Source organism: Cygnus olor, chromosome Z (genome assembly GCF_009769625.2).
Source record: "Cygnus olor isolate bCygOlo1 chromosome Z, bCygOlo1.pri.v2, whole genome shotgun sequence".
Classification (NCBI taxonomy): domain Eukaryota; kingdom Metazoa; phylum Chordata; class Aves; order Anseriformes; family Anatidae; genus Cygnus; species Cygnus olor.
The window spans coordinates 71,724,039-71,747,912 of NC_049198.1; the positions used below are offsets into that span (position 1 = coordinate 71,724,039).

Consider the following 23,874-nt stretch of genomic DNA (forward strand, 5'->3'; position numbering starts at 1 on the left):
GATACATTTGTGGATTTCATAATCGGAAAGACTTGCTAGACATGACTGCTGCTGGACCAAGGCAAATCTCACATAGCTTGGTTAGAAACTAGAAGATAAAGTCCAGTTCAGCAAGATAAGGCAGACAAGCTAAGTTACTGTGAGTTGATACAAAAATATATAAACAGCTGGGTTACCAATGTAGGTAAATTTGTACATCTTTCTACAGGACAGACCTTCCTATTTCTGAGATCTGCTATTCAGACACATCGGAACTACTACTTGTAGAAAATTAGGAGGAGCTTCATTTTTAGGAGTGTTGAGCCTTGCTTGTGCTTTGAGATTGCTTATTCAAACATCACAAAAACCTTCACCAGAACCTGAAACTTTTATGGAGTTGCCCTTGTTTCTGAAATTTAAACACTAAATTGGAGAGCAAAATGCTGTATGCTACACTGACTCATTTGCTTACTTGTGACATGGGCTGTAGATGTAGGCTCTACAGATTTGATCTGGTTGTTCTAAAAGCATAAATCTACTAATTTTGCTAACGCCTTTTCTCTTGTGTGTAGAGACATTACATTTTTGCTTATTTGAACCTCCCTAAATGCTCATGCCCAAGAATATGAAGAGCCCATAAGGCTTTTCTCCTGCCCTGCCAGCTATTCTGGGCATTAGGTCTAGCAGGAGCCGTCCCACTTATGAGATTAAAATCACCGCTGTCTGGTACAATTGATGGTGTTCAGAAAGCTTAAAGTTGAGACTCCATCTCAACAAAACTAAAAGTTCACTACATTTTAACTAATGCCTTGAGCAATTAATTGCTTAAATTGTCAAGGTATACTGAAATAGTCTTAGTCTTCACTGCTGTCATATACATGGATTTCTTGCCTTTATTCTTGTCAAAAAAAATTTTGTCTGTTCATCAGGCGGTCTCAGGCAGGTAGCAAGTGAAGTACTCAGCAACAGTTTGAGGACTATGACTGCTGGCTTTTTCCTGCTTCCATCTAAGAGGTAAGCACTATACATTTCCAAAACTTCCTGTAAATTTTATTGAGTCTTTCAAATCCTGTGGGGAAAAGCAGAATTTATTCTTACGATACTTGAGTAGCTGCACCTTAAATAGTTCTAGCTCTAAAACAGAAAGCCAGCATTTGTGGATCACTCCTGCTTTCTCTGGTCTTTCTCTGTTACCTTTTTGCTGATGAGCAAGAGGCAGATGCCTTCTGAAGTGTACAGAAAAGACCTGGGCTTGTGTGGAGCATCCTAGCCCATATGGATGAGCTCATACTTTTGTGAAAAAGCTAGCCCAGCTGTTCTGGCATAGAACGTCAATGTTTGGAAAAGTTCACAAAATGATGGGAAAGGGAAGCTAATGACATGAATTTGTATTTGTTTGTATCTTACACGACATGTGGATAACTTTTTCCCATTGCTATATCTGTTTTCCAAACGTGAATGCTGCTAGAAAATCTTACGGGAGGAATCCTATTTACAGTAGGATTGTGTTTTAAAGGCAGGATTTACCCAGTGCCATTAACAAGTTCAAAAGATAAAAACAAGACAGGAAAAAAAAATCTAGATGGGCACAGAGGCCAAAAAAATTGGTTTAAGCAACCTAAAGTAAGAGTTCGAATACTGTCCAAATAGAGGGCGTGTCCTGACCTGAAGCTTTAAGCCAACAGATAAAGGGCTATTTAGAGAACTGGGCTGTGGTATGAGTTCTGTTCCCTGAGGATTGTTTGCCTGGTGTGATGATTTTAGGCATATACAAGAAAAAAATATACACAACACCTCTTGCTCAGGTGCAAATTCTGGTTTGCTCAGCTGTTGTTCTACAGTAATTAGGAACTTGCTGTTAACAATATGGAGAGAGAATCTTCTCTTTTCACAGTAGAGAGATGCCAGAAAATTAAACAAAACAAACAAACAAACAAACAGAACGTGTGGTGCATGCAACTCCACCGTGTGTCAAAGATAGCCTTCTGAGTTATGGCTGAGACATGCTACCTGCTTACACCCACTTAGCATGGGCTTGACTGCCAGTACACTTCATTATGTAAATGTAATTTGTTATCACAACATATGTAAAGCTAGGAGGTGATTTTCGCAATCTTAGTTGTATCACCTTCTATCACCAGCCTTGTGTGTGTGTATGTCTGTGTATAGAGGTGTTTTTGTTAGAAAGCATCAATCTGCTGTTGCAAAGCAGAGAAATGGTTCCCCACTCCCTGAAGACTGAATAATTTTGGTGGCAGTGTTGCAAGGCGGGTTGCTCGCTGCATTCACTACCCTCCTTCCATGTTGCTTTGTTGCCCTTCCCTGTCAATCTTCTTCCACAGTGAAGACTTCTGTATTGTTGACGGCTAAAAGATTTTTGGACCTGTAAGTAGCAACATAAGTTGTTAAAAATCTGTTTACTCCTTCTCCATGGGCTTTAACTTGTGCAAGCTTTACACTTGAATCCTTTGTTGTTGGATAGGAAACTGGACTTTGTCTTTAGTGTGTAATAAGAAATAGCAACTTCTATCATATCTCCCTGTGGACAAAAATATCCTTCATCCACAAGAGACTCGAGTACTGGGATTGTTTATGAAACTTGTCTCCCCTGAAACTGAAGTGGAATACCGCTATCTTACGTTGGCTACACAGATGGTACGTTTTCCTGTGACTAATTAGCCATGCAGTGTATAGTCTGCAAAGAGTGATAGGAAATCCTTGACAACTCTCTGCTGCTTTCTCTTCCTCCCCAGGCCTTCTGTCTGCACAGCACACCTCTGCAGACCTCAGTGGTCAAGGGACTGTTGGTGAGATAACGACCAGTGCAAATCGGTCCTGACTTATTGCAGGACTTTGATGATCTGGTGCATTACTCATGATTATACTCAAGCAAGGGGCTTACTTTGGCCACAGCTCAGCTCAGCACATCTGAGATGGATGGTGTCTCATGTTGACTGCTGTGAAGATGGGCTTATGGCACCTCTACGGTGCATGCTGTGTGGTCAGGACAGTTCATTTTCTGCCCCACCAGAAAATCCTTGGATAAAATAACTGCCTATTGAGGCATCTCAGATTTAAAGAAGATGAGTCTTCAATCTGTGACCTCAAGAAGATGTTTTAATACAGATTGTAGCAGATAGCAGTACCACAACAGTTGCTCTGGTATTGAGACTACTAAGACTGACATAGACAAATGCACTGAATTTTCAGTGAAAAGCTTCTGACAAAATAATAAATGGTACGGTCAAGTCTCTTTTTAGTGTAGAGGGTTGTGTAACGTCATTTCATCAAAGATAGTTAAATAAATGCAATGTTCTTAGGTGGAAGATACTTAGCTTAAACAAAATCCCCAAATAAATCCTAAAATTATTTATGCAGTATTGGTTGCAAACTTTTCATCTCCATTCTTTACACATAAATCCTACAGATGCAGCTTGTTCTGTGTGTATGATTGTTGTCATCTTGCTCTGTGCAGAGATAGGTGGGCTCATGAATCAAATGCAGATGTTCTGGTCAATAGGAGAATAAAAAATGTCTGCCGAAAGTCTACCCTTTTGCACGCTGAAGAAAGTATTGGGGTAAATCTTTTAATAGATGTTACTAGTGAGGCCTTATGCTGAATTCTTATGCACTAACCTCTGGTGTCAACAACGAGGTGTTTAAGGATGAGAGGGACAAAGCAGCAAGTGCTGGTTCTTCTTTTTGAGGAAATCCACCCATGAAATTAGCTGCAAGCAAATGCATGTTAAACATAGTGAATACTTTTGTTGTCATTACGATCATCTTGCTACAAGACATGACAGAATAATGTATGAATATAGGACTTCAGTAGCATCTCTTTCATGATAGAGATGTCAGAACATGAAGCTTCGTTGCGATGTTCCCCTGTGTGAAGAGCAAACTGCTTCCAACCTATACACTGCACTACGCAAGCTCTTAATGGCTGGTGGTAACACAAATTGTTCTGAATTTCTGGATTGGATCTAGCCAAACACTCGTGCAAGCAAACAATTTTGACTGTGTGCTGCAACAGGCTTCAATGGAATTATTCACGCCTGGAGATGAGTGAGAGCATGAGATACCCTATTAGGATTTCTTCTGGAAAGAGAGAAACTGCTGCCAGGAGCTAATACCAGTAAAAAAACTGCTAAGGGAAGTACCTGAATTGGCTGTGGTGAATGTTGTTGCATTCATTCTTCCGTGAAGATTTACAGACTGCTGAATTATTGCAATCGATTCCTCCAAATCCAATACCAGATGAAGGAGCTGACAGATATCCATGCCCCCACTGAATTATCATTGATCTGAAACTAAAATTTGTTGCTTTTAGCAGTAAAAAATGAATCTTTCTTCTATAATATATATCCTTATCTCTTTTTTCTGCCTACTTTAGAGAGTAGCACATAGAGAGAAACACCTTGCCCACATGATTTCACTAGCAAACGTGGGCAGCTATTCTCCAAGCAAATTAGGCAGTCAGTTCTCACCGAATCTCATTGCATTTTGGGTACCAGCTATGCTTTCAGTCAAAACATAGATGTGCCTAAGAAGGTGATTAATGTCTATTTAAACTACCAGGTCGGGTATGCTTTATCTGGGATATCCATATTTAATGAGAACTGCTGAATTGGGCATCTCTAAAAATCCTAGTCCAGATGTACAGTGCTAAAAGAAGATGCTCTGATTGTCCTAAATGCAACAGGTACTGTTGAAATGTTGCCTTTGTTTGTTTTTTGTTTGTTTGTTTGTTTGTTTGTTTTTCGTGGTGTTGAGTCATGTTGCCTGAGATGCAGCATGCAGTTTTCTACATTTTTGTCATTCAGTAAGTGCCTCTGGTAAAAGATCATTATTGTTTACGTTTCTCAGTTTGTTTTCACTTTTGTTTACTTGTTTTGTTTTCAAATGTTTCTCCTATTAATATGCTTTCTGGAACTGCTTGGCCGACTTTAGGCTAAAAATAGCCATTGTTGATGCTGCTGTAGCTCCATTCAAGCCACACAACTCCCACACTAGGAAGGACAACCTCATGCCCTGCTGAGCTTCCCTGAAATGACAAGCAGGTCAGAAAGCCACACCACCAAAAAGCAGGAGAAAAATCCCACCTTTCTGCTCTTTTTCCACAGGGCTTGCTGATGGCACAAGGTGGGAAAACAGCAGAAAGGCATCTTATTTTTTTGGTTTCCCTCTGCCTCCTCCCACATCCAGCCAAGGTCCGTAAATGCCATTCTTTCACGGAGAGAAGTGAAAGAAAAGGTGAAACTGCAGTGATGTCAAACCGCAAATCGGAGAGTTTCATGATTAGTTTCCAAGCGGTTGTTCTTCAGTTTAACTTAACTTTGATAAATCTGTTGGGTGTTGGTGTTTGGGTATGATCAGGTGAATGCTTCCCATGCTGTCACACTGCTTAAACAAGCAGGAATACCTCGACTGAGACATGTTCATCAGGCTGTGTCTGTGCTCCTGAACTCTTACAAGGGAAAAAGGCTCTAGATGCACAAATAAAGTTTTTCTCTGCATTGCAGCAGACAAAAAAATAACACTTCTCAACCCTGAGTGGGCAACTTTGCACTGCTTGTCTCAGTCAATGTGTCTTCGTGCACGCAGGCCAGACACAGTGTGGGGCTTCTCGTGATCTTGGGCAAGTCCCGGCCCTGTGACACTGTGCTCCCTCTCTGTGAGGTGAGGGGACAAAGAAGCATCCAGTACGGCTTCTGTAGATACCTTGGTAACTGAGAAATGAAGCTCCATTTCTCCACAGATACAAATTTTATTTTCTTGACTTACTTTAGCTTGTGGATGCTTTTTTTTTTTTGCTTTTTTTTTTCCCCCAATTTTCTGTTAAACCATATTGGCAGGAGGACTTCACACACTTGTGGGAAGCCAGGACTCTGTGCTCATTTTCAGCAGAATAACTACTGGGTCGCCTCGTCTTTGCCCTGCCAATTAGGAATTTGGCTCACATACGAGCGGTTGGGGTGGTAACATTCTCACTTATTATAACACATCTGTGACTTGGAGTCAAATTGGAGTTTGACATGGAGAAGATGCGAGCCACTGTTTGTGTACTCGCTGAGCCTCATTTGTGATAGTTTGCTGAGAAAAGGTTATTTTCGGTTCCAGTAGTTCAGAGTGGCCCAGAAGCTTCGGCATGAGAGCAAGGCTGCTCAGGTGAGGGCAATTTTTTGAGTGTGACCTGTAAGGGTATGCAGCAGTGATGCTCGGTCATCCTGCCCGCTGCCTGGCACCTGCAGGTGAGTTGTGGGGGGCGGAGGCACAACGCTGATGCCAGAGCCTGAATTGTGTCCTGGATCCCAGCCTCCTGCCATGGCCATGTCTTTTGGGGCCATGCTCTATGCCGTGCCTGCCACCTAACCCCAAGCACCTCTGGAGCTCAGGGACACACACAGTTACAGGTCACCAGGATCCCTGCCCCCTGTCTGTTTGCTTTGCTCCCTGTGCCCATCCTTTTTCTCCCCACTTCTTTTTGAGGGGAGGGGGCAGTCCAGCCTGCGGTGATGTTGGATGAAGACAGTGGAGCTGTAATCTCCCAGCAGCTGGGGCTAGGGGAGGAATAGCCGGGCCACATCCAGCCTCTGGCCGCCAGTTGCAAATGGGAGGTAGGAATGTCCTCCCCTGCGATGGGGGGCGTTTTGTCCACCCCTCGCCCCTTCCCCACCCTCCTGCGACCGTGTGGGACCAGGGAACCCCAGGGGACGAACGGATCCGGCACAAAAGAGGGCTCCGAGACTCACGGCTGGGAAGGGGGGAGCTGGGGATTGGGGGGGTGGGGGTGGGGGTGTCCTCGCTCCCTGCCCTCCCCTCCGCCCGCCCCTCCGCAGCCAGCCCCTTTCCCCTCCCTCCTCCTCCCCGGCTCCGGAGCACGGGGAGGCAGAGGAGAAGAGGCGGGCGATGGGGAAGGAGCTGCGCCGATTATCCTCTTGGCATCATTAAAATAAATAAATAAATAAACGGATAAATAAATAAATAAAGCAGGCCGGGAGGAGTGGTGCAAGAAAAAATAAATAAATATATATTTATAGGGAAGACATCCCCGTGTGTGTGTGTGTGTCCCCCGCCCCTCTCCAGCGGCTCAGAGGAGGCAGGGGCGGACCACGATGCCCGGCTTGCGGGCGCTGCCCGCCCGCCCGCATGGACACCGCAGCCCGTAGCGGGGTTTCCGCACCGCACCGCGGGGTGAGCGGGGCCGGAGGGGCCGGGGGGTCGGGGGGTGATCGGGGAGGACCGGGAGGGGCCGGGGGAGCCGCGTTTCGGCGGCGGGAGCCGGGAGGACGAGCACCCCTGCTGCTGTCTGCGAGGTGATGCGGGGTTCGGTGCGGGAGGTTGCGGGGTTTTTTGGTGTGGTTTTTTTTTTTTTTAATTATTATTATTATATTTTATTATTATTTTTGTCCACATGTGATTCCTTTACGTGCGCCGAAAGCAGCGGAGAGGTGGAGGAGCGGGGGCGCCCGGAGAGCGTTAAAGGGGAGCTCTGCGGAGCCGGTGCTTGGTGGTCTCCACATGGCGAACGGAGGGGGAGGAGGGAGGAGAAGGAGGAGGAGGAGGAGGAGGAGGAGGAGGAGGAAGAGGAGGAGGGGGTGTAGCAGGCTCGGGGCCGGGAGCGTGCTCGCAGAAAGCGCCGTTGCGGACCGCGGCTGCTTTACGGAGAGGCGCGATTCCAGCAGCAGGTCTCCGGGCTTCCCCTTGCCCCTGCCCCGCTGTCGGTTCCCCGCAGAAACCCCCCTGCCGGGAGGGTGGGGACCCACCACCCCGCATCCCCTCCCCTGCTGAGAGGGGAGGTTTCCCCGCATCCCCCCCCTCGCTGGCCACCACCTCGCCGGTCCCCGACTGGGGTCCCCCGGGGGTGCCGCAGCCCCCCTGGCCCTGCTGCCCCCCTTGGGCACAACGTGAGGTTCACCCCCGGAGGGGGGTTGGAGCCCCACATCCCGTCCCCGGGGAGCCGTCGGGTTGCGAGCGTAGGAGGGCATCATGTCGCACCATGTCGCTGCTGCTACGTCCCCCCGACTGCGCTCCACTCACCCCCAAAGCGACGGAGTTTGTGTGTTAGGTAGTTTGGGGGTAAAGCTGCGTGTTGCTGTGTTGAATTGGATGCGGGAAAATAGACTGCGGAGCTGAGATGTGAAAATGCCGCGGTGTTTGCGGAAACCTGGTCCCCAGTCGTTCTGCATGTGTAGGAAACCTGAATGGTGCAAAAGGGAAAAGGTGCTGGGATTTGGGTCGAGTGTCCTTTAAAGCTTGCAGGTGGTGAGGAGAGGTTTGATAGCTGGCGCATGAGGTTATACAATAGTTCTCGTGGTGCCTCTGGGTGAGTTTTTGAGAAATATATCGGTAAGTGCAGCAGCATAACATGCTCATCACAGGCTTGGTGGGAGCGGGTGCGTGAAGACCCCGGGGGAAGAGCAGGGGCTTCAGGCTGCATTGTCCCTGCTGGAAATGAGATGGGTATGGTGAGGAAAAGGAGGCATTCATGGCTCCGAGCTCAGATTTCTGCCTGTGTTTCTACCTGGGCACAAGGAAGGCTGCTTGGCTGCTTGTTTGTTTGTTTCAAGCGTTTTACGGTTTGTACAATGTGCTCTTGTGCTTGAACTGGGACAGATGTTCCCAGGGGAGTTACGCCAGGACAGGTTACCTCTAAGCCAAAGGCTGCGCTGTGTGGCTGCCCTCAGCCGCTGAACTTAAAGGTTCAGTTTAGTCTGAGGACATTCCTGTGGAGCTCCCTCTTTTTTTAAAAGTCACCTCATTTCTTTCATGTGCAATATTTTTGGCTATTTCTAAAAATAGAAAAGAGTGAGCTCTGAAAGCCTGCACCTTTTCTGCATTTATCCGTAGATAAGTTCGAAGGTACTGTACAGGACAAGAACCTGATTAGGAGACTTGACCCTGGAAGAAAAGGACAAAATTTACATCCGCTGGGGATCTGTCGAGTACTGGGAGCCATGACAACAAATTCCTACTACCTCCCTTTATTTACTTGTATTCCTTCCTCTCCTTTTCAGCTTTCATGGCATATTTCAGTAGTAGGCTATGCCCATCCTGGGTGGAAAAATGGTGATGATGAAAAACCTGCTAAACCACATTTTTTTAAATCAGAATGATAATCAGTGCTGTTTCTCCTTTGGTGGTGGATGTGAGCTTGTTTCAGAATGTGCTGACTTAACTGGGCAAAATTGTGCCTGTTGTTACTGTGTGTGTTGAAACAGGTTAAAAACACCAAAGACCATACTTTTTCTTTCTGCTTGGTGAGACAGCAGAGGAGAGAAAGAACTGGTGGGGAGCTGTACCAGTAATTCTTTATGCATGCAACAACCTCTGCTCAGTTACAGAACATTTTGGTGGGTCTCTTGTAGTAATCGGATATATTTTCACTGAATTGAGAAAGTTCAGCAGCAGAAGAGGGAGATTTTTGGATTTTCAGTTGGATCCTACCTGCCAGTTTTGTTTTGTTCTTTTAATATTGTATCTACATTTTCTCTGACAGCTTTGATAATCATGTAAATTTTTTCATTTCTTTGCTTACTCTTCTTTTCCTCATTGTTCAATAGTAGGAATCTAGATACACTTTGTTGCTTTGAAGGATTTTTTTTTTTTAATTTAAAAGCGTTTCTGTAATTGTTATTTCATCAGATAGCAAGTTGAACTGATTAGCCCACTTCATAGTGGGCTCTAATTTTCCTCTTAATACTCTGCAGACACTGCTCTGCAGATAATACAACAGCATGGAAGAAGCGTGTTTGTCCAATTCTATTCAACTGGATCTATTCTGAATATCATTTTGATTGAGATTTCATCATGGTATTGTCACTTAATCGTAAAACTGGTCCTTCAAGGTGTTTAAGCTGATCTAATGAAAAACAGCTACATATCATTAAGGCACAAAAGTGTGTTGTTTGTGTTTTTTTTTTTTTTGTTAGTTTTGTGGGGTTTTTTTGTTTGTTTTATTTTGTTTTTTAATTAATCCACTAATGCTTGCCTACAGAAAATACTCCAACAACAACTTGTACAGGTTGAATCGATACCAAAAGACTAACTTTTTGAAGTTGGTGACTCATCCATAAAGGATCTGAAATTCCTGATGGAATCTTAGCTAAATAGATGTAGGTATATCAGTAAAAGTCCAGATATAGTTTAACCCTCATCACAGTCTACAACTTCCTCTCAAGGGGGAGTGGAGAGGCAGGTGACCTATTCTCTGTAAACACCAGTGACAGGACCCACGGGAACGGTGTTAAGCTGAGGCAGGGGAAGTTTAGGTTGGACATCAGGAAGAGGTTCTTCACTGAGAGGGTGGTCGCACACTGGAACAGGCTCCCCAGGGAAGTAGTCACTGCACCAAGCCTGTCTGAATTTAAGAAGCGATTGGACTGTGCACTTAGTCACATTGTCTAAACTTTTGAGCAGACCTGTGCGGTGCCAGGAGTTGGACTTGATGATCCTTATAGGTCCCTTCCAACTCGGGATATTCTATGATTCTATGAACTTTTAAAAAGGGGTAGAAAATGTAAAACACTTCCAAAGGCTTATATTGCTCTTTCTGTGGGAAAACAAAGAAATAGTTTTTTTCATTTTCTTAACATCTCCCAAAAGATATGCTTTTGAGATTATTTTTCCCCTTCGTTGATGAAAATGAAGGTCGAACAAAGGTGGTTCCAATGACAGAAGTCCTTGTTGGCCTCTCTCTTCTCTTTCTTCTGGTTTCTGCGAAAGAAGTCTGTGATACTTGGTCAGTTCTGTATAAGTTTTCACACAAGCTTAATGAAATCGACTGTGTGATCTGAGTGACTGAAATCACATGGTTGTTCCATAGGAAGTGAAAACACCCTTACGTACTATAGCATAAATCACAGATTCATAGAATGGCTTGGGTTGGAGAGAACAGTTTTAAAGATTGCCTCATCCAGTTGCCCCAAGCAGGGACATCTTTCACTAGGTCAGGTTGCACAAAGCCCTGTCCAACCTGACTTTGAACCCTTAGCAATTGCCCAGCTTTATATCCAATCAAGATCAACCTTGTTTCAATTTAAAACCCTGGCCTCTTGTTCTGCCACTACAAGCCATGGTAAAAAGTCTTTACATTGAAGCCTTTGCTTGTTTTCAGTCCTTTGCTTGTTTATAGCTATTATTTTCTGGGTGAAAATCCCATTTGAATTAATCAGATTCAGATTTGCTCTGTTAACTTCACTGGCAGCCCAGAGCTGTTCTCCAAAAGTTGCCACATAGTGTCTGTTGTGGGTCTAAATGGGGGTCTGTGATGCTGTCTGCTTTGAATTTTTAAGCTTTGGAGAAAATCCAGTATTTTCTGATACCCCGTCTTGATGTCAGACTGAGTTCTGCAGATTTAGCCTGGTACTATTCATGGGTCATGATTTCTTGGGATGCTGAGTGAATTAAAATAATAAAAAAGTAAAAATTAGCTGGTCACAGATAGAAAAAACTGTGTGCAAACATCACATCTGAAAACCCAGTTCTCCTCTGGGGAACACCCAAAGCTTTTGGTGTTTTTAATAGGTAGATACTTGGATGGGGCATAAATATAAACTGAAAGACCAACATGTTTATTGCTACTACTGTGTGAAATTGGTGTTGCAACTAGCTTATGTTTCCCTTACTCATAACTATTTAGGCACTGTTTGCTATTTTTTGCATATCCTGGGTGAAAACTTGCTCTTCAGTGGTGTTTTTCAGAAATGCTTGCATGGCAGCAGCTGAGATAGCAGTCTGAGTGGCACTGTTGTTGCTATGCATGCACTGATTCTGAAGATCCCATGCTTTTGTTAAAGTCACGTTACCACTATTGCCTACTCGATGACATAAACTAGGGATGAAAAACAGAGGTGACAATCAGTAGGTACTCTGAGCAATCATTTGTTTGTTAGATTGGATGTCAGCATTCACCCCTTCCTCCTTTTTTTGGGATACCTGTTCTTTTGGCAGTCTGTACCCTACCTATGCGTTGCCAAAATAGAGCTAAACACCCTTCTTGTGCTGTTAGCAGTCAGAGCTCCTTAGAATCACCGCCTGGATCTCTCCCTGGCCCTCTCATGTTAGGTCCTGAATGAAGAATGTAAATTTAGGCTTCTCAGCTTGTCTTTCCCTTGATTACCTGAAATACTCATGGGCAATTCCACTGCTGTGGGGAATGAAGGATAGCCTCGTGCATATGGTAATCTTTGTTGTGCTACATGATTTTTTTTCCTAAATATCATAGTCTGTCCATCCTCTTGAAATACAGAGTAATTTCCCTTCCCTAGGTGGGTGCCCACGCTTTTATTAGCAAAGTGTAGAGCTTTGCTAGTGCCAGGTGCAAGCCATCCCGTTACGATGTCTGGTTTGTCTTGGGCAGCTGCCATCTTTCTAATTATATTGAAAATCATACACGAGTGTATGAGGATATAATTAGTTGGAGAGGGGTGGCCACAGGCAGCAGAGTGGGAACAGAATGGGCTTACATGTATAAGATAGTATTTTGATCCATTTTTCTGAAAGCTTCACGCTGCATTATCCTCATATCTTAACCACAACTAGAATCAGCTCCAAGGCAGATCCATGTGCACAGATGTGCTAATCATTGATTTAGCATGTCCTCTAGGGATCTAAGGACCTGGAAGAATGTAAAGGTATGCTGCTTGTTGCCAACTAACAGGATTGTATCTGCAAGATCTTGGTTTAAAGTCACCCATGGATTTGGCCATTCTTTGTATTTGGAGTAAGGTTTCTTCTTTTCTTTTTTAAATGGTGTCATTTTTATTCACGACAAGATAGGATGGTTGTGTTACCACATCTCTTCAATTCCTTTAATCTAGTTGTTTAAATAGCCTTTAAGATGTACCTTTCCTCTGATTTTCGTTTTCTCTTTGTTACACTCTCCTAAGTGAAGGGCTGATTCTTTGCTCAAAAAAGTGGAATAACAACATTTAAAGTGAATGTCTCTTATTGATGATAAAGAGTTTGCTGAATTCACAGGGTAAAAATGGCAAATATCCGTGAGACACTGACTGTCAAGCCAAGTCCACTATTTCAGTTTCAAGATGCACACTGATTTTAAAACTGGAGTTGAGCTCTGCACAATTGCAAAACTGAACCTCATTCCTAATCTTCTCTGAGGACGGATTTTGTACAAGTCTCAATAAACGTATCTGAATCTCATGCCTGATGTCCTCCACATACAGATTCATCCAAGTTAACTTCAGTGCCTGCTTGGAGTTTGTCAGAGCTAATGGGTTTCTAGAGAAGCTCGGGGTCTCACCCCCTTGGAGTAGCTGCCTCTTCAGTAACTCAAATGGGAGCATGAGATTTCAATGTGCATTTTCGTAAATGTTTCTCATGCCTCTTTTTTTTCTGCTTTGCTGAGGCACCAGTGAGTTCAGAATCCTGCTTCACAACCCATCAGTTTAAATCAATCAAAAGAAGAGGAGGAGGAAAAAAATCCAACTTTGATGGAAACACACATACTGCAAAAGGCAGTTGTATCACATTTATATTCTGCTGCATGCTTCTATCACCCACGCTTGTAAAATACTTACTGGAAACAAGATGAAGTACATTTAATTTCCCCACATACAATAATTTATTGTATTTGCTGAGTAATTACTGGTGCCTTTTATACAGCAACTTATTTTTCTACTTCTTCCATTCATTGTGCATGGGAGCGTTAACAACTCTTGAACTGAAAAGCAAGTCAGTTTGTATTAGCTATTTGTTTTTAAATTGACTGAGACACGCGGCTAGAAACTTGAAAAATATATTTTGCAAAACACAGTTGGGATTTCTGGAGAATCCCATGAGAACAATTTAAAGGAGAAAGGAAAAGTGCTGGAAGAATGAAAAGTCATCATAAAACTGTGTCTTTTCTTCCCTGTAGCACCTAAATCACACTCCTTTGTGCTAGAAGCTTGCTTACAATACCAATGAAACATTCAGTAACCTGTGAGAATAATGCAGTTCTGATGGCAATACTGTATGTGGGTAAATGAAGTCAGAAGAACTGTTTACACAGCCTCATGCAGGAATCTCGCCCTCTCACAGAGCAGACCTTCTGTACATACTCAATTTCTTATATGCTAAAAATCTTTCCCACTTGTCAGACTGGCCTTACCTGTGCTGAGAAGTCACCACGCCAGCTTCAGCAAGTAGACCTGAGGTCAAACAAAGGAGGACAGCCTACAAAGTGCAGGGGTGTGATACTATCGCCCTAATAGAATGGAATGTGACCCCTAATACCATTTGTGTCTTTGTAAGGACCATGTTTGCTAGCAGCTCTGAGCACTACAGTGCTCCTCATGAAGAGGTGGGGAGGTGTCTTACCAGCATCAATGGTGGAGGGAAAATAGATGTGTGGGTCAAGCAGGAGTGTTTACACATCTTCTTAGTGTGACTTAGAGATACATCAGGTAGCTCAAAATCTTTAATAGGCTGCAGAACTGTTGGCTGTAACCTACAAAGCTGAAAGTGGAACAGATTTTAAGGAATTGGGTGTGAAAACCTATCTGATGGTGGATCACCATTGCAAGTGGGGTATTTTGAGATTTGAGCTGTTAATAGCAAGGGATTCACCATGTGAACCATATGGTGATAGCTGGTATGTTTCTCAACAGCAGGACAAGGTCAGTCAGAAGACACCAGTCTCCAGTGGTATGTTTCTAACACTCGGCTGAGTCAAGGGAATTTCAGGTCTCCCTTGTGCAAATGTAAGCCAGAAACCTACAGAGGTTTCACATCCTTGCATCACTTAGGCAAATTAATCTCTGTTATCTTGAGAATACAGAGAATGTTATTTGGAAAGACATGAGATGATATACCACAATTTGTCAGTCATGAAAACCATTAGGAGCAAGTAATGTCTTTCAGCAAATAAAACACCAGTAAAATTAAATACCACTCAAGAAATACCCAGATTCCTGAAACTTTTATTGAGACGGGCACAGAACAGAGGTCACCCTTTTGTAGCAGCCTGTGGTATCGGGAAAACTAGAGGCAGGCCATGGGGTTGTGCACTGCAACAACTGACAAAACCACAAGAAAATCATTGGTATATCATCATTTCAGGCACCACTGCAGCAGTGAATAGAGAGAGGCCTTTGTTTATGTGGGGGTGCCAAATACATTTGCTTCTGCTCTTGTGCAAGCCAGTGACCCACGAATCTGAGAAACAACTTGGAAATATTCAAGTATCTGATATTAGATAAGGACAGGGGCAACTGAAAGGAAAGGCAATGAGAGGTTTGGTGCAACTCAACTTGAACTTTACATGGAAACTGTAATGACAATGCAGAGATAGCATAATGCCACATCAACCTGTCGTGCCACCTCCTCCTAGGGGATATGCAGTTCATGTAAGCACAACACCTGGCCAACCACCCATGGGCTGTCACTAAGTTCTGCTCGCCTAGAGAGTATTGGAGCTGGACTGCATGCAGCTTGCATCAGCTAACAGCTTATTATGCAAGGTAGTTGCAGAATTTAATTCGCAGGTGTTCGCAGGAAAACTACTGTCTTTGCTACAAGAAAAGATCTTCCAAGAGAAGCTGTTCAAAGACTACGTGCCAATCATTCACTTGTATGATTTGTAAAAAAGTAGAGGAAATTGTGACTAGAACTGGCAGGTTTATGACTTTGCTTCTCTTATGCAGACAGTTTCCATAGCAAAATAAAATTCTGGAACACAGAATTCTGCCAAAAATTACTCGCAACTGAAAAGTTTTGACCCAAAACAGTGAGAAGAAATACAATGCACAGGAAAAAAAAATCTAACTTTTTTGGAGGTTTTGTTTTCTTTTTACTTTAATTTGCAAACATAAAATGAACAACTATTTTGAGTTGCAATAGTGTTGGGTTTGGGTTGATTGGTTTTTTTTGTGTTTTTTTTTTTTTTTGTGTGTGTGTGTTTTTATTTCTTTGTTTGTTTCCAAAGGAGCATGTGAGGATTTATCGTTTTTTCAATTTTATGTAACTGTCTTCAGTTTGTTAGAGACAATACTACTTTTGTACTTATCTAGAATAAGAGAAGGGTTGTGGCTTAAAGTAACAAAAAGAGATTAAGGATGCGGTCAATGAACCCTACCTCCACAATTCTGCTTGTGTACGTATTTCTTTTCATCAAGTGGATTTTTACAGAGATTTTCTTTGGTTTGTGGATGTATGGTGGACATAAGAAGTAAAGTAGGGGAGCAGGGAACCATGGGGGAAATTGTTTAGGGGGTGACTGAAAACAACCTGTTTCTGTTTTTTTGTTGATAACATGAAGAAAATGTGGTGTAATTTTAGATAGAATGAAGTATTTTGTTTGCTTTGTGCTATGTCTTTATGGTATGTAGTTTCTTTAAATAAAATAAAATAAAAAAAAAAAAAAAGGTGATTTCAATTTTGAAACCAAATGGTGGAGTTATTGACTAAAAGTATGTCCTCAAGCCCCAACACTGAGCTGACTTTCAGCTTGCCTGTTCTTTTCTTCAGATTTATCAGTTCTCTTAAAAGAAATGAGCACAAGCAGCTGGTGTTCAACACAGTACCAGTTGTATAAATATAATTGATTGCATTTAATATTACTTCTGTTCCTTGCAAGTGACTGTGGTTGTCCATAGAGAAAAGGGAACACCAAAGACAGATTTTTCCTGTTACAGTGTAACAGCTCTTCATCTAAAAGTTTGTGATGCTCTTTTTTTTTTTTTTCCTAACCTGTAATGGTCTTGTTGCCTAGGAGTAACGTCAGACCTTGTTTCCTTTCACCATGAGTCATCAATAAGCAATTTGTGTGAAGAAATATTAATGTTGGGATAAACAAAGAGTAGCAGAAAGAGGTCCTACATGGAACTCCAAAAAATGAGTAAATATCATTGACCTTTCTTTGCTCTTGTTGGCTTTGTTCACTAAATATGAAGATATAGGTCAAGTAAATGAACTTGCTGACATTTTTTCAATACCCATAGATCTGCACTTCCTCTCCTGACAGTCAGTATTTTCCAGTCTGTAAAGCTCTGCAATTAGTCTGCAGTTGTTTGTCCAATCTAATGCTCATGTCTTTGGAATCAACACCACAAGGGTGCTCAAAGGAAAAACAAAGTTCTTACAAGATCAGCTAATCCATTTCAAGAAGAAGTTCACCCTGCAGTGACTTTCAGCCCAGTAGCCCCATAAGTATTCTGTCTGCACTCAGAAAAATCATAATTATTGTCAAAAAATGAATGTTGTTTGGAAGTAATTAACGTTAATTGTGTTAACTAATATTTGATATAAACTGTATTCTGTCTCAGGTTAGACAAAGTTAACTTAGAGGTGGATGTTAGTACCTTTCCTGGTAGTCTGGAGTCAGGACAAAAGGTGGTGTATGCTGTTCCTTCAACACATGACTTTGAAATTTGTATTACTCATCTGTGCCACCATCAAGGCATAGATTATCATTAGTTTAACTTAAACTGCTGAGCTGTGCTGTGTGAGATTCCTGCTTGAAAGTGCTTGTGCCAAGTGAGGGAATTGTATGTTGCTACACTCCTGGCAGGATATGAAGATGTTTGTCTGTAATGTCAGTGCCCTCAGTGACAGACATTTTCAACTGTGGGCTGCAGTTCAGCATTATCAGGAAGGAAATTTCTGACTAAATTTGCAATTTTTTTTTAAAGTATTTTCAGAAGTAATTTTTCATAGCTACTTAACTAATGATTTAGGATTTTTTTTTTTTTTTTCTGCAAGCCTTCATTTGATTACCAGAATTTACGCTGGTTAGCATACAACTCTGTCTTCCCTCGATCATGTCTTCCTGGGAAACAAATATTTTCATAATACTTTCTTACATTATCAATGTTGCTGTCCTTTTATAATGATAAGTCTTTTATCTTCAGAGGTATTCCTCCCCCGGCTTCATTTATACAGTTGTGACTGCTATTGCTGTTGTCAGTGACTTGGTTGGATGGATGCACCTCACAGCCCTTAAAGATGATTTAATCTGGTCCTAAGTAATCATGGAGTTCTTAGCTGAACTCAGTGAAATGACTTCACATACAGTTCAAAAAAAGTTAATGTTTGGCTGCTTTATTGCTTTTACTGGGCAGGAAAATATACTTTTAAGTGTGAGAAACATAAATTCCAAAGACATGATGACTTTGAAAATTGTGATCATAATAAACAAACAAAAAAAAATGGTTCATTGAGTAGAGGCAACTTTTCATTATTCTTTTGATATTTACTCGTCTGGCTCCTAAATTCTCGTTCAGAACACAGTAGTTCCTGATTCCAGGAAGTTTGCCCTGGTTTAGGGGACTAGGTCTCACACTGAATTTTACCATGGAGTACATGCAGATCATGCTAGCTACTTGCAATGATGTGAGGTAGAATGAGTTTTAAAAGTCCTACTATACAAATGAGAGCAACTATCTTAAAACTCCCATTCCTCTTACTTGTTGTTTAAGATACGGATAGGTAGCCATAGCAAAATACTAAGTATTTCTGCTTGTAGAGTTTGATTTAGTTGTGTGATCTTCAGCAGAAACCAGTCAATGATGTAGGTAATAAACAAAAGGGAAGAGGGGAAAGCATTTATCATTTAGCATTCAACAGGGGAAACAGAAAGACAGGAACAAAATCTACAGTGTTTCGTGAAGGAGAGGTGAGTCAGGCAGTAAATGGTATGCTAATGAGAGCAGAGAGAGCACAATGCAAGTTTAGAGTACAACTCATATCAAACCACAGGACAGAAAAGCACATTTTGAGATTTTGCACTCACTCTGCCTTGGTGGAGGTGTTGTCAACACTGAAGTGTGTTTTCATTGGCACTGATTGGCTCCATGGTCAGAGAGAAAGAGGGGTGATGTGAGGTCAGGTTACCCACATTGTTCTAGACCTTAGGCCAGGCCATTTCCTTTACTTGGTGCTTTATGCCTTGCCAGCTCCTCCATCCTCCCTGTCCTCCAACAAAACAAAACAAAACAAAACAAAACAAAACAAAAAACAACAACAAAAGAAACTTTGTCTCCTCTGTGTGTGACCTTGCCCTTAAACCAGATGTGTGTGTCCATCTCAGGACACAGTGATGTTTATCTCCCTCATCTTCCTCAACAACATTTAACATACCCTTTGTTTACAAAGTGTCATTCCATACCTGCAAGCTTCTTCTGCTTTCTGTGACTGGTTTGCTGTGACTGTCCAAGCCACACAACTGTTCTGGGTTTTGTTTATGTGTGTGTATTCAATAGCAAAGCCTTCGACAGCCTGACTGTCAGGAGTCAGGTCCTTTTCAGGTTGGTTCCCAGCTTGGCTTCCAGAGGAGCATGGTGTTCTCTGACCTTGCTTGCACATCCAGTTGGCCTTCCTTCCGTTACTGGTCTTCTCAATCCTCATTTATTTTTGTGTCTTATAGCTTTGATTTGGTCTTCATGTGATGATGACAGCAGGAGGAAACTGATGTTTCCTCAGTGACTGCATTATGTCAGAAGTATAAACTGGGATTACATGCAAGAATTGGTTAAGGCATTCTTGGTAGCAATTGCAATGCTGCATGTGTTTTAAGTCTGAACAGATCTGAACAGCCTTAGTGAGAGACTCCAAGTTTCAGTCAAATCATCAGTGATTCAAGATTGATACTTTTAAAAATGATTTGCTTTTAAGCCTTCAAACAATTCTGCTGCTGGAAGGTTTTGCTGATGAATTGTGGAGTGCAGGAGGTAATTGAAATACTTCAGTTCAGGTGAGTGACAGATGGGAATCAGAAACTAATTTTCAGAACTTCTCTCTCCCTCTGCCTTAATGTAGCAGAAAGAGTTCGTGCCCTGTTTATCAGTTTGCTGTAAACAGTAGCTGAACAGTCAAGCAGTGACAGCTTGCAAAGAAATGCTGGGATGCTGGGAGGGTGTAGCTGTTATCTTGAAAGTCACACAAAAATTCACATGTGATGTGTGCACAATGCATCCATATACGACAAATGTGAGTTACTGTAGATACAGCTGGACTGACTTTCAGTGAGAGAAAGGGCAGAAGGCAGTTGATAAATAAAAGTGGGGTGGAGAAAGAAGGCAATGAAGTGGTATAAGTGGTAGTGGTTCTGTGAGCATCAGGAGTTGCTGAAGAGTGTTGTAGGAATGAGGCTTTGTCACTGTTTCATTCCCATTTTCTGTATATCTTTCAGGCTGACGAGAAGATGGGGTCCCCACAGCTGGTTCAGGGGTCTGTGCGCACGTATATGTTAATACAAACCTTCACTTCTCCAGACCAGTCCTATACTGCAGAGCTGCTGTTTTTATTGGCGTGTCAACAGCCATCTTAGCTCTCCTCTTCTCTACTTTTGCCCTTGGAATATGCATGTGGTTTGACACCCTGTGCAAATAGGAAGGGAGTTTCAGTTTTATTTGCTGATCTTTTAATCACTTTACTGCATGTTTGTCTTAGGTGCATCCTCTGAAAAGGCAACTAAGCTGGGCAAGTACCTTCAAGAAAACATTCATTTCCCCTTTCTTTCCATCTGTACATGCAGTTAAAGTTTACAATGTTGATCCTTTGATGATAGCTGAGCCTGTTGCAGCCAGTAGAGTTATACAAATTTATAGATGGCCTGTGCCTTGTGAAAGTGTAATACAACCATGGTCAGGCAGCCTATGCTGCACTATACAGCATTGGGTGAAATCAAGTCAAATAGAATACTCCTTGAGTTTTGCTTTCATTTCCAGCTTGCTCAAGTTAAGTAGTAAGTAATGCAAGTGTTCAATCTTCTTCTAATTGCAGTATTAATTTAAAGTTTTTCATTTTTTAGAAATCTTCATTCTGCTGACAAAGTCTCAGCTCCCATCTTGGTCATTCTTACAGCTCTAAAATGAAACAGAACCAAAAATAAATTGCAAACTGAAAACTGTGGGTGACCATGTTTCAAGATATGTGCTGGACCTTTTGATGTCAACTCTTTCATGTTCTAGAGAAGTTATGCTGCCAGAGATTTCTCATAACACCTTTCCCCCTGCTGTTGAAGTGTTTTTGATGGAATTTGACAAATCTTTGATTGTCTTGAATTTAATGGCACAGCTTTTACAGATTCAATGGGATCAAGGTTTGAGTCAGTGTTTGCTGGTGAAAAAGAACATAAGTTTAATCTTGGTTAACATAAAAAAAAAGAAATAAATGAATTGGATATCTCACCTGGATTTCATATGCTTTCCAGGAGACAGCATCGTTCTTGTATTTGTTTATAAGCATTTATGCTGTACACACTGATGTACAATAAACACCAATTTATTAAGGTATTTCTTTTCCAGCCAAACGTGTTTAGCTCTATAAACTCAGCCCTCAGCAAGTGCTCTTTTTTTTTTTTCCTGCCACCTTCTACTCTGTTTTGCTGCCTTTGTGTATTGGTCTCACAACCTAGCTGGAAGACAATCAAATCAAATTAGCCCCTCTGACAACAAAAAGACCCCAGGGCTTGCTCAAATGTTTAGTCTGCTATCGAAGAACTCCTAACACTGACATACTTCTTCAGGAAGTTACACATCATGGTGATTTGGCCAGAAAGGAAAATGAGTAGGTATAAAATAGCTTGGCAGAGGTGGAAGGAATGGATGCTCTGATGCATTTAGGTCACGAGTCATGCATTTAGGTCATCTGTCTGTCCAGGGACTAGGAAGAAGCGGTGTGTAGGTTTGTTACCTTGCAGTCTGCTACTACCCACTGAACACCTGGAGGCTGCCACTGCCAGGCAGGGTGTTGAGCATGATATGTGACTGCTCTGATTCCTTCATACCAGCACCAGTATCTGTGGTTGTAAGCACAGCTTATCCACTGCTGAGTGAATACAGACCAGCTACTACAATTTCCAATAACTCCCTGCCTAATAAGCGTCATCCTGAAGAGGGTACCTGGGAAGGTCAACAATAACGTGGTCTTTCTGAGCTTTAAGAAGTCAGGACCTTGAGATGGGTTGCTAAAAGAGAACTGTTTTGACTAGATATATATATAAAGTGAGAGACTGGACTAAAAAATAAATAAATAAAAAAAATGAGTAAAAAGTTAAAATGCTCTAAGCAAAAGAAGTGGGCATGCAACTGAAAGAGATTTTGTTGAGGAATGGTGTTTTTAGCATGACTTTGAGCATAGGACAGGCTTCTGTAACACTAAAATGTTCACATAATACAATGAAAATTAGCCTAGAAATTAAAAGAACTTAATTAAAATGTTAGTCTCACTTCAGTAACCACTTATTACTATGATAGCGTAGCTGAGTTCGTTAATGAGATATGCCAATTATAGATGTTTTCTTTCTCAAAGAAAGTAGAAAAGGAAAAGGTTTTCAAGGTCAATAATTTTCTCTTTTTATTTAAAAGAAGCTATACTCCTGTTTAAAATGGTTTTGAAAAATAGGTTATGAGGAAAGGACAATTACTGTGGTCAAAATGAGGGGGGAAAAAAGCCAATTCTAATACTCTTTTAATGTGTGTATTTTTAAACCAACTCTAATATTCTTTTAATGCGTGTATTTTTAAACTCCATACATTAAACTGAAATGCAGTTCCCTTCTGAGCCTGATGTAAAGGAAAAAGGATAAGACTTTGAAATTTTAGGAAATAATTGGCATTACATGAAATTTGATGATATGCCATATTTTACAGGGTTTTTTTTTATATATATATTTCCCTAACACAAGGAATTCCTGTTCCTATGTAGCAGATTTCCTTTTTTATCATAAGGTTGTTATAACAGAGGACATGATTGTCACACCGCTCTTCACATGAACAAATACTTCAAGTGGAAGTATTAACCAGTGGCAGTTAAATTGCTTCTCCTTTCCAGGGCCTGTGATCTTTGAATAAAATGTGGGAGATCATCTTGACACTCAACATTTTTTTTTTTATTTTTTTTTTATCATCGCTGCTGTTCCTTGTGAGGATGTGTTTTCCTTTTAGTCTGAATGCCTGCTCTTTGACCTTTCTCTGGCAGCCCCACGAGGGTTAGCTCTGTCAGTGTTGTTTTCTGCTGCCAGTCTTACTGCCTTCTACAACTATAGCTGCATGCAAGCCCGACTGGACGCACAGGGCCATGCTCTGCTGACACTTGCATCTGTGTAATCTATTTGAAGGCTTGTAAAGAAGAGCAGAACTTAGACCTTTGCATTCTCTAATGGATTTCACTTGTCTGTGCCATGGGATTTGTTTTGTCTTTGTTGCAGCCTCATCCTGAACCCTCTTACTGCTCTTACCTGCTACCCTCTTACTTTGACTCCTCCTGAAAATGCAGAAAAAAAAATAATCTTTTCTGTCCTTCTTGCTTCACCATATAAATTTATTTGCATTGTACTCTTTTAAGAGTGATGACAAAACTAACATCTACAACTTATCTCCAGAGCAGCCACTTAAACTGTGAAATATTTGTATTTCACCAGAGTCCCAGTGGGGTGATCTACAGGAGCCAGACAAAGAAAGGCCTGGGTGCCCATGGCTTACCTAAGACCTAAAGAAGGGAAGTGGCACCAGTGATGACTGTTCTGGTGAAGCACATTTCACAGGAAATAGTACTGCAGCCAGCAAGGAGCTTAGAGTGAATTTTTTTATTTTTATTTTTTTTAGAAATGCAGTTTTTCAGAGTCCAAGTTTCTCAGATCCAGTTTCTCTTCATTTCTGTGTGCTTGGTTATGCTCAGCATGCACAAAGAGTAATATATACGGGCGGTGCTTTTACTCCTCTCCTCTTCCTTTTCTTTAATATTAAAGCTCTGCTCCTTTGTGACCGCTGTCCAGGCAAAGTCTCTGGGGATACAAAGCCTCCTGCTTCATCCCAGCTTCCATCCACCTAGCTCAGGTGGAGGCAGCTACTTACAATAGTAGCAGAAGGCCACTGTAGTTACGTTTCCCTGGACAGATGACAACACTGATGCCTGACCTCTGCCAGTGGCCTTTTTCCATCACTGCTATTC

At 41.9% G+C, this 23,874-nt stretch overlaps 1 protein-coding gene across 3 annotated transcripts in view; it reads left to right on the top strand.

Annotated features, from left to right (window-relative positions):
- The first annotated feature begins 6,958 nt into the window (after window positions 1-6,958).
- PLPPR1 (phospholipid phosphatase related 1) overlaps window positions 6,959-23,874 on the top strand; it is a 130,829-nt gene continuing 113,913 nt past the window's right edge. The window contains exon 1 of one of the 3 annotated variants that reach the window (XM_040540376.1): window positions 6,959-7,173. The gene's annotated coding sequence lies outside the window, so the exon portion shown is untranslated. Of the gene's footprint in view, window positions 7,174-7,270; window positions 7,296-7,609; window positions 7,668-23,874 lie in introns of those variants that run through there. The other 2 variants (XM_040540378.1, XM_040540377.1) reach the window with 2 other exon arrangements.